The sequence below is a fragment of the Balaenoptera borealis genome, assembly GCF_965194805.1.
Source record: "Balaenoptera borealis genome assembly, chromosome: 4".
NCBI lineage: Eukaryota > Metazoa > Chordata > Mammalia > Artiodactyla > Balaenopteridae > Balaenoptera > Balaenoptera borealis.
This window is the reverse complement of record NC_138861.1, coordinates 135,712,785-135,724,222: the sequence shown is the minus strand read 5'-3', so window position 1 is coordinate 135,724,222 and position 11,438 is coordinate 135,712,785. Positions and strand designations below refer to the sequence as shown.

The 11,438-nt window shown below is 39.0% G+C and overlaps 1 pseudogene across 1 annotated transcript; it reads left to right on the top strand.

The window, feature by feature from the left end:
- The first annotated feature begins 273 nt into the window (after positions 1 to 273).
- LOC309628152 (phosducin-like protein 3 pseudogene) lies at positions 274 to 9,745 on the top strand (annotated as a pseudogene). The gene has a single exon. The product of its transcript is annotated as a phosducin-like protein 3 pseudogene (transcript).
- The last annotated feature ends 1,693 nt before the right edge of the window (positions 9,746 to 11,438 follow it).

Below are 11,438 nucleotides of genomic sequence, written 5' to 3'. Positions count from 1 at the left end.
TATGGTAGAAAGAGTACTGGTTTTTGAGTATTCAAATTCCGCTTTTTTTTCCTTGTTTGAATCCTTCGAATCTGTCTGCATAACAGTAAAATTGGGGAGAATAATACCTCTACTTTCTTGCATATCTGTAAGGATGAAAAAGGCTTTACTTAAAAGGTCTGAATATTGGTGTGCTCAGTAAATTATAACTGCTGCTGTTGTTGCTTTTCTTGGTGGTATTGTTCCTATCCAGGAAATTCATACTTGGTTATTTTATATATATATATATATATATATATATATATATATATATATATATATATATATATATATATATAAATATTTATGCCATTCAAGTAGACGACAGTAACATGAATCTTCTTTAGTATAGTGGTACTCAAGGCCCAAATAATTGCAGCCAGACCCTTGAGGTTTTGAGCTGTTTGTCTATTTATTGTTGGGGAAAAAGGAAGAAATTTAAGATACTTTTCTATAAGAATAATTCTTATGGAGATAATCATTTGGAAACTACATTATCATTGTTGATGAGAACTAGAGGAACTTGAGTTATATTTTTAAAAATCTATAGAACAGACACTTAAGATATATTTGAACCAGTCATGAAGTTGTATTATCGTGATGATCCAGCATCATTCCAAGGAGTGTACTCAGATACATATCCCTTAAAAGGCAGCATGTACTGTTTCACAGCTGGCATATGTAAAATTTTGTCAGATTCCTTAACAATGTTGTTTCTTCTCTTTTTTCTATTATTTGACGTCTAGGCAAGATAAACTATGGAGCTCAAAATCCAGAAAATTTTTGCTCAGAAGAAACCCTGGAAAGCCCAGCATGCTGATTGTGTCTTCTCTTTTGAACTCAGGGGGAATTCACATGGTCAATGTAGTGTGAAAAGAAAACTCTTTTTTAGGGAGGCAGAAGATTCGCCTGAGATTTAGGAAGCTTTGCCCCTTGGGATGTGACATGATAAGAGCTGGGTCACCTCTGGAAAGGCTTCTCATGAAACCAGCCAATCATGTACTATTCAGCACCGTGCTAGGAGCAGTGGGGTGTACAGAAGCGTGAGACTTCATGGATTCCATCTTTAAGTAGCTTCCAATAGAGATGAAAAGTTAGAATAATAAATATTTATGCAAAACTCTAATGTAATACTGTGTCAAATTGAGCAAATGTGCTATAAAAATTCAGAGAAGAGTACAGTGAAGGCTTGGAAGAGAAGTGAAGTGTCAAGTTAACCTTGGACAATCCATAATGTTCCAAGTTATGGGAAGATCATGGGCAATGATAGGGAGGTGGGGAATAGCCTGCTTGGTGAAAAAGTGAGAAAATCAGGGTAAATAGAAAAGAGGGCTGAGAACCTGGGGAAATTCATCTGGATAGTATGTCTTGAGAGTCACAATGTTTCGGAATTGAGATAGAGAAACTTAAGGAGAGAAGGTGGAGTGAAAAGTGCAATGGTGTTGAAGTCAGGAAACCTAGGATCAAATTTTTGTTCTGCTTCCAAGTAGCTTAATAAATAGGAATATATGATCTTTATTGTCATGGATCTCAAGACTGGCGGCAAACACATACATTAAAATAACACATTCTTGGACAAATACATATTTAAAATTATGATGAAATCTGAGGGACAAAAAGGTGAGTTTGAGGCACAGTGCACAGAGAAGGACAGTGTGAGCCTGAGGAAGTAGGTCTTGGACCTAAATCATGTTACATATAGTGGATTTCATGCTAAGAGTCATGGAAAAGTCATTTTATTAAGCTAGCAATGGGTGATCTGATTAGGTTTGCAAGTTTTGTTGTTGTTATTAAAGTTTTATTTATTTATTTTTTAGAGACGTTTTAGGTTCACAGCAAAGTTGAACAGAAGGTACAGAGATTTCCTATGTATCCCCGGCTGCTACAGCAGTGGGTATATGTATAGCTTCCCATATTATCAACATCCCCCCTCCAGAGTGGTACATTTGTTGTGATTGATGAACCTACATTAACACATTATATTCACCCTAAGTCCATAGTTAACATTAAGGTTCACTCTTGGTGTTGTAGGTTTTATGGGTTTGGACAAATGTATAGTGACATGTATACAACATTATGTTATCATACAGAGTATTTTCACTGCCCTAAAAATTCTTTGTGTTCTACCTATTCTTCTCTCCCCCATCCCTAACCCCTGACACACACTGATATTTTTACTGTCTATATAGTTTTGCCTTTTCAGAATGTCATGTAGTTGGAATCATATAGTATGCAGCATTTTCAGATTGGCCTCTTTCACTTAGTAATGTGTGTGTTTACAGTTTTTTCATGTCTTCCCATGACTTGATAGCTCATTTCTTTTTAAAGTTGAATAATATTCCATTGTCCGGATGTACCACAGTTTATTTATCCATTCAGATGAAGGACATCTTGATTGCTTCCAAGTTTTGGCAATTATGAATAAAGCTGCTGTGAACATCCATGTGCAGTTTTTGTGTGGACATGTATTCAACTTCTTTGGATAAATACCAAGGAGCTGGATTGTATGATAAGAGTATGTTTAGTTTTGTAAGAAACTGCCAAACTAATTTCTAAAGTTTTTGTACTATTTTGTGTTCCCACGAGCAGTGAATGAGAGGTCTTGCATCACATCCTCCCCAGCATTTGGTGTTGTCATTGTTTTGGGTTTTGGTCTTTCTAATAGTTGTGTCGTGGTATCTCGTGGTTTTAATTTGCCTTTCCCTGATGACAGATGATGTCGAGCATCTTTTTATATGCTGATTTCCCATCTGTATATCTTCTTTGGTGAGGTATCTGTTCAGGATTTTGGTCCATGTTTAAATCAGGTTGTTTGTTTTATTTTTGTTGAATTTTAAGAGTTCCTTTTGAGTTAAGAGTTATTTGGGATGATAGTCCTTTATGTGTCTTTTGCAAAATATTTTCTCCCAGTCTGTGTCTTGTCTTCTCATTTTTTTTTTTTTTTGCAGTATCTCTTGTAGAACCAAAGTTTTAAATTTTAATAAAGTCCAACTTATCAATTATTTCTTTCATGATCATGCCTTTGGCATTTATTAGGTTTGCATTTTTGAAAGAGCACTCTGGTTGCAAGATGAAGAAAAGTTTGGAGGGAGATAAAACTGGATACAGGAAGTGGTTGGAATGCCACTATAGGTATGTAGGGGGTTACACAGAAAGGCAGAGCATAGCCCCTACTTGATCCTACTTTCCTGGTGACCAAGGAGAGTGTGAATTAACCTGCAGGCCACTAAGGAAATGTCAAATTGCCCTGTGGAGTTGTTCAGTACAAAAGGCATCTTGACATTATTTGGAAAAAAAAACCCACTTTTATGCTAATCAGGTATTATTTGCCTACATGAATCACTAACTCTATTCCTATTTTCCTCTCCAGAAGCTTCAGCAAATGAACAGAAACTCTTCTGACTCAATCTTTTCTTTCTTTATTTCCTTGGAATATTGTCATTTTTCTAAAATATACCAAAATTAAAATAAACATGCTGGTATGAATAAAGAAGCAGACTTCCAAAGTAGGATTAGGAGGCACATTAAATCTCACATTTTAAAAATAGAGGTTCATTATCTTCAAACATGCTCTGCCTAACTCACATGTGGTACCAGGAAATTCTTTGCTGGTTGTCCCATCACGTGCGATCCAGCCTTGGTGGACACACACCAGACACACATGACTCTCGAATCATGGAGTAATCCGAGAGGCCCATGAGGTCATTTTGAGCTTTCTGCTGCCAGGGGTGCATTGTTCTTTACCAAAGAGCTATAAGCCCGAGGCCTACTTGAGATTTAAACAGTTCTTTCTAAACTACTCTATCCTTCTTCTTTTAGGCTCACTTTTTATCCTAATTGAGGTTCGTGAAATCTTTTTTTTTTTTCATTCTTCATTCTTTTAAGTTTCTTCATTTTCAGATTTCTCTTTCCTACTCCTTACGTGGAGTTTAATCTCATCCTTTTATATTCTGGTATGGCTGAAGCTTAGGCAAAAACAAGCTATTGATATTTTCAGCAAAGCACGTCAGGGGAGTTTGCCTTTGAAATGTTCCATTTGCTAGGTGATCTTAGAATGCGGTCATTGGACTGGTATATTACACTAGGTAGTCCTTCAGGGCCAGTCAGAAGCCTTCTGTGTCACTGCTATCCACCTACACATCCGGAACCAGACTACTTAGTCACATTCCTTCCTCTGCAAATCGTCTCCTGGAACTACTCTTTGGAAAACTATTGTCATGGGTAGCCAAACTAAAGCTATTTGTAAAGTGGGGTCCACGTCTCTATTTTCATGTTAAGTGGAAAACACCTCACACTTCAAAAATCTACAGCTTCATCCTGCCCAACTTGACTTGCTTGGATGACTCTTATATTAGATCCAAAAGAGCTATGTCTCTTGGAATAAAAATTCACCAGGGTGTGTACAATAAAAAGATCACTGGGAAGAAGCGGGTCGGCGGCTGCGCGCATGCGCGGAGGAGAGCTGAGGAGCGGAGTGGAGGTCGTCGGCCGGGCTCGAGCGACTCGCGAGAAAATGCAGGACTCCAACACAGACACCGAGTGGAAAGACATCTTACGCAAAAGTGGCATCTTGCCCTCCAAGGGAAGTTTGAAAGATCTGGAGAAGGAGGCAGAAGAGCGGGTCCTTCAGCAGTCCATTGTGAAAACGTATGAAGACATGACTTTGGAAGAATTGGAGGATAACGAAGAGGAATTTAGTGAGGAAGATGAACGTGCGATTGAAATGTACAGGCAGCAGAGACTGGCCGAGTGGAAAGCAACCCAACTGGAGAATAAATTTGGAGACGTTTTGGAAATCTCAGGAAAGGATTATGTTCAAGAAGTTAACAAAGCCGGTGAGGGCTTGTGGGTCTTCCTGCACCTTTACAAACAAGGGATTCCCCTCTGTTCTCTGATAAATCAGCACTTAAGTGGACTTGCCAGGAAGTTTCCTGATGTCAAATTTATCAAAGCCATTTCAACAACCTGCATACCCAGTTATCCTGATAGGAATCTGCCCACGACATTTGTGTACCTTGAAGGTGATATCAAGGCTGACTTTATTGGACCTCTGGTGTTTGGTGGCATGAACCTGACAATGGACGAGTTGGAGAGGAAGTTGTCTGAGTCTGGAGCAATCAAGGCAAGCCTGGAGGAAAACCCTAAGAAACCCATAGAAGATGTGCTGCTTTCCTCCGTGCAATACTCCATCCCCACCAGGAGGGACAGTGGTTCCGAGGATGACTAAGGCTGTGGCCCTGGTAACCTGCTGAACTTTCTTGATGTGATACATTGTCTGAATTTTTTTTGAAAGGAAAAAGTAGGAATGTATACTTCGGTTTTAGCCTTTTATAATTATGTTTCAAATCTGATAGCTCTCAGAAATAATCATTGCTGGGAATCCTTTTAAATTTCTTGGAACTCTCTTTTTAAATTAACAATATTTCTTTAAGAAAAAAATAAAAGCCAGATATTAGTTAAAAAAAAAAAAAAGATCATTCATGTGATGCTTATTGGTTTGTAAATCTGCCAGAATGTAAAGAATGAGATGCTTCTTTCATATCCACCATTGTTTCCATCCTTAACAGAAAAGAAAATGCAAATCTACTCACCAGTACCTATAACAACAGGCAGTTCTGCATTTAATTTTGATTTATTATGTCACACTGTATTTTGATATATTTTTCTTTTATGTTTTAGTATCATCACCTTATGAAAACACTATAGACATCCTATTCTTGTGTGTTCCTGAAATTTATCTTTTGGTCAACCACCGACTCTTCAACAATGTTCTCTACAATGAAGTGTTTTGAGGTCAAACATCTTAAAAAGACATAGAAACAAAAGCTTTGACTTTACACCACTAATGGCTTGTTTTCTGTCTTTTAAAATGAGGAACTCTTAGTTGAGCTTGAACTTAGATATCTGGTCCTATGATATTTTGAGATATTAGTCTGTGAGGTTTTTCCCTCTGTCTTTCCCCCTCATTCCCATTACTTCCTCCTTCCTGTAGGTAGTGGTTGTGTAATCCCTAACCTCAGGGAGGCCTGTGGCAGGACAAACAATATAAATAGTCTGCACATCTTAAGGGCTTAAATGGATGGCAATTACTGGTTATAAAATAATTATCTTAAAGAATCATGAGATGGAAATGAAGTCCCTCTGATGTATCTTTAGTATTTCCTTGGAGAAGGAGAGAGTGGGGTATGTGGCCCCAAGAACACAGTGGACCTGCTCAGGTTTTTGTCAGCATATGGCTAGATCTTCGAGAGCAGAGGCTTCCTGGGGCACCTAGGTTGGCGAGACGATAGGAAACTTTGCAAAGCTTTCTAAGCATGGTAGAAGTAATCAGAGGGTTGATGGACTTGGAAAGGCCAGGCTGAGAGGTTCACTAGACATCTTGGTGATAATCTGTGTACACCAGACCAACTAACTTGTTTAATAGATACCGTAGTTAACCACAGCTTCCCGACCCCTTGGTGCTGCCTAGAGCATCTCTGAATTTTGTCATGGACCATAAGTTTCCCACTGGCTTATGGGGATGACAACATGAATGTAAATTAAGTTGCTTTATAATACTGTTGATTATTTCTCACATCCTTGAGTTTGTGGCCTGATATTTATATTCTCTGTATATATGGATAGTATTCTCTTAAGTCACTACTCCCATAAGAATTAGATTAAATCTAAGAAATGCAACATCCTAGAGTGTTAAAGGACATCACTCTCTGGGACATTTTGCAAGTGTGTCCTCTTTACACATTAGGTGCTTAGGTATTTTAGTTTTCTTTAGGAGCAAATAGGGAAGTAAGTCACCTTTCCTGAATAACTTCCCTACAGTTCTGGCCATAGGAAACCTAGCAATGGAAGCAACTCCCACCACAGGAGCCATCATCTTGGGGCATCTTGGGTCTTTAGAAGAAAGAAAAAGCGGGCATGTTGGTGTCTGGCTTTCAGGATATGTCATCAGGATAAATAAGAAACAGAATTTGTTTTTTAGGAAATCATTTTCATCCATATATTCGCTAAGAGAATCCATGATTTACTTATTATTTTGAATGAACTACCATTTCAATGTATACTTTCCAATATATATATATTTTCTTAAAAGTTGAAATGTGTTTGTGTGTATGTGCACGACATAGCGTTTTCTTTCTGGCTCTTCTCTGTTCTTTTAGCTTCAATGCAAATAGAGAAAGCATAAGGGAAAAATAAAGATGATTGAGAGAGACAGAAATTATTGGCTTCTCTTCTTTCCTACACTTAGAGTGTTGACAAAATGTGTACAGTTTTAGACAGGTCAAATGTTATAACAGAGTATTTAGTTTGGGACTCTTCTATGCCAAGTCAAAATCTGGGCAATTTCTGTTTACCAGTTGACAACTTATGTTTGGATCTGGCTACCAATCCAGATTACACAGTAAGCCTTACCAAAGAAGGCCCTCTCCCTAACACCATCTTTTTAAGAGCCGTGTTGGCGTAAATTAGAGAATGAAGGACTGTTTTGAATTTCTGTTGGATGACGTGGAAAATTATCAGAAAGTCCTTGAGGGAGGCTTGGCAGTAGACTTATACTTTAGCCCTATGTTATTGTGGTTATCGACATCAAACTTTTCTGACTACACATATATGCTCATAGGTACTCATGTGTATACACTTGTATCTGACATAGGAAATCTCTCAAAGAAATATAAAACAATAAGGAGCATAGGACTGAACTGCTACTCAAAAGTGAGAAAAACCTAGAGGAGAAAATGAAATAGAATCTTTCAAAAGGAAGGAGGGCTACAAGTTATGATTGCTAGATTTACCAAATAAAAATACAGGTTTCTCAGTTAAATTTGAATTACAGGTAAGTTCCAAATATTGCATGGAATATACCTATATTAAGAAAGTAGTCATTGTTTATGTAAAATTCAGGTTTAATGGAAACACGTATTTTATCTGGAAACCTTAGTACAAGTAGGCACGATTTTTGGATAATTTCCTCTTTTGGGGGTAGAAGGTAAGTGGCTACCTCTGAGAAGTCAGATTCAGTGTCCAGAAATTGTGTGACCGTCCCGATAAATTCAAAAAATTCCCATCTTCAGCCTGGGGAGGAGCGTGGGTGAGGGTAAGTGGGTGGGTAAGTGTTTCCTGGTGTGAAGGAATTCCTCTAGATTCTCTAAAGAGAGAAATAAGTCAGTAGCCTGGAGAGCAGAAAAATAGGAGCTTGTTCTTAGAAATGACCTTTCTAGAAGAGAAAGAACAATAACAGCAACAACAACCAAAAAGGCAAAGAGTTTTGAGAGTGATAACCGGATGTGAAAGAATGAAGCAGAAATAGCAAAAATGCCCAGGTTGGTTACCACTGAATTCTGTGCTCTCTACTGCAGGTACTTTCCTGGAGAAACGAGGGAGATTTGGATGGAACTGGATTTCCCAAAACGTTGTAAGTAAGAGTGAATGGAAGAGAGTCTGGGTTTATTTTCTTTCTTTTCTTTTTCTTGATTTGATTATTTCCTTTGCATTCATGTATATTTATACTTAATACATATACCCACATAGTGAAAAGTAGTATAAATTTGGCTTTTAGCTTGGTGATTTAAGAAGGTAGTAACTCTAAGATTAGTGAAAAATGAAGTATGTATTTTAAATGGAGTGTAGGCCAATATTTTGGTCATTTTTAGTCCTCAGTTGCATTTTCTTGTTCTCTTACTCTGGATTCTGTAAACATATAATCCATAGTAATTAATTTAAATTTTCTTTTGATGTTGATCTTCATAAGCTCTTGGTTTAAATACCAAACACTTCACACACCACAGATTCTTGTTTTAATCCATGAATGTAATCAACATTTCATATTCTCCTTCATATGCTTGCTATTAGTAAGGCTCCAAGTTCTGTTTTCAATTACCACAGATATGCTAAGTGTATGTATAGAAGAAATTTGCTAATTTGTAACTTAAAAGCCTGGAAAACAATGGGCTTAAATTAATTGGGTATCTGGTATTTTTAAAATTACAAAACAACCAAACATTAACAAGGTTAGGAAAGAACAATTATTGTACTTTATATTATGCACAATTTTATATGAACAGATAATGGCTTACGTGAGACTTCTGAGTTAGCTCACAACTATGTTTATACAGCTATGTATTTAGGTACTGGTTGTAGGTCAATACGTCAAAAGTCAATTTACTGAATGACCATTCACTGAAATACAGAAGAATTTCTTAGAGTTGTAGTTTTTCCTGTGTCCCTGCTCTTGCCCTTGCCCCTCCATTATATGCAAATGGTTGTTTTCCTTTAAAAACAGTTTGCTGAATTCTCTATTTTGTGGATTTAGGTTTGCTCTTGCCTCTGGTGGCAAATGATTAAGGCAGACATTTAGGTTAAAGTATTAGGTTAAAACTTAGTTTGGGCCTTTGGGACTGAGGAATGCTAAACAGAGAACTAGAAAAGAACATTGGACTGATGAGGAGAAATCTGGCTTTGCCATTAGGCAGCTGTGTGACCTTGAACAACCAATTTCTTTTCTAAAGGCTTAGATTTCCTAATCTCAACATGTTATCGAGTGTCTCAACTGAGAAATGGATCTATGGGAAAGAAAGAAGTGGACCTGTATTTTACATACAACTGAACAGAGCTTATGGCCCCCTTTACCTGTGGCAAAGTGTGTTACTCATATAAACAGTACCTGTTGTGTGTGTCCTGATAGAGAGAGGATCAAGACCATGATCTGCAGATCCCTTCCAGTCTTTTTTTTTTTTTTTTGGCTGTGTTGGGTCTTCGGTGCTGCGAGTGGGCTTTCTCTAGCTGCGGTGAGCTACGGCTACTCTATGTTGTGGTGTGCGGGCTTCTCATTGCGGTGGCTTCTCTTGTTGCAGAGCACGGGCTCTGGGCACGCGGGCTCAGTAGTTGTGGCTTGCGGGCTCTAGAGCGCAGGCTCAGTAGTTGTGGCGCACGGGCTTTGTTGCTCCGCGGCATGTGGGATCTTCCCGGACCAGGGCTCGAACTCATGTCTCCTGCATTGGCAGGCAGATTCTTAACCACTGCACCACCAGGAAAGCCCTCCAGTCTTAATATTCTATAATTTCATGGTCTTATAGGCACACCAGAACAGCTGTTTTGGTGTGAAGTTTTTGTGTCTATGATTTGAGGGAGTTTCCACTCAACAGTTTTCTAGGAGACTTACAGCGCATATCTGGATAACGTGCTTCAGCTAAATGGGATATAAAAACAAGATGCTTAGAACAGTTTTACTAACTGAATAAACTTCTGCGAGTGTACCCTTCATTCATTCATTTATTAGCAAATATTTAGTGTGCCTACTATATTCTTACAGTGAACCTGGAGCTCAGAGTGTAAAGGTTTTCACAAAGAGCGCAGTCTTTTTGGAAGATCGTCATGCAATCAGGCAAGCAAGTATAGCACAATGTGTTAAGTTCCTTGTAAGTTATATACAAGGAGTATTGGACATGCCACATCTCAGAATGCCACCACCCCACAGTCCCTTTATGAGATTCCTTCACCACGGTTTACCATGCTGCTGCCCAGTGGACTTGCCACTCTGGCCACAGCTGGCTCAGTCTGGCCCACACAGCACATCTGTAAGCTGGACAGTGCTCTGTGGGGGGAGGGTGATAGGAAAGAGTACTTCGGTAGAGATCATGATGCCTAACTGCATTGAGCCGATCTTCTCTTCCAAATAGTTTGAACTCAACATGTAGAAAAAGTCACACAGTTGATAATGGGAACAGAAGTTGGAAGACACTGTGGTATAATAATGACAGGGCGTGGGCAAAGGGCTTACTTCTGATATAAGTCATAAGAGCTGCCTGGGTCCTCAGTACTGTTCTCTTTTTGAACTGTGCTCCCTCTTCCTGAGGCCTGGCTGGGCGGGTATTCAGGCATTCCCGCGGGGCCTCTCTTCCTCCTTTATACTCCTGAGTTTACAACAAATATCCATTTGTTTGTAGCCTGAGTGGGTTTCTTTTTTAGCAGTGTGAAGTGCTGAACACGAAGGTGTTATGAGATGATGAAAGGGAGAGTCCTGACGCTGCATCAGGGAGTACATCACAGACGAGAACACTCTTCACCTGAGACTTGAAGGGCACATAGGGTGGGCCAAGGGGAGGACAGGGGACCAATTGTGAAGCGCAGGGAGGCAAGAGAGAACAAGCCACGCTTAGGGAACAAGTCGTAGTTTAGCGTGGCTGGTGCCGAGGACCCACGTGTGGGGTTGGGCATGACGATGGACTGTCATATAAGGACCGAATCAGGATGATTTTGCATTTTATGCTACAGGTAGGGAGAAGCGACTGTGGCCATTTGCCAATGCGTCCCTTGGGAGCAGTGTGGAGGATTTATTGGATAGGAGTATATCTGGGGGTTAAAAGAAAAGTTATTTGGTTACTTCAGTGGTATAGATGAGCTATAAAGACCTTAACTAGGGCAGA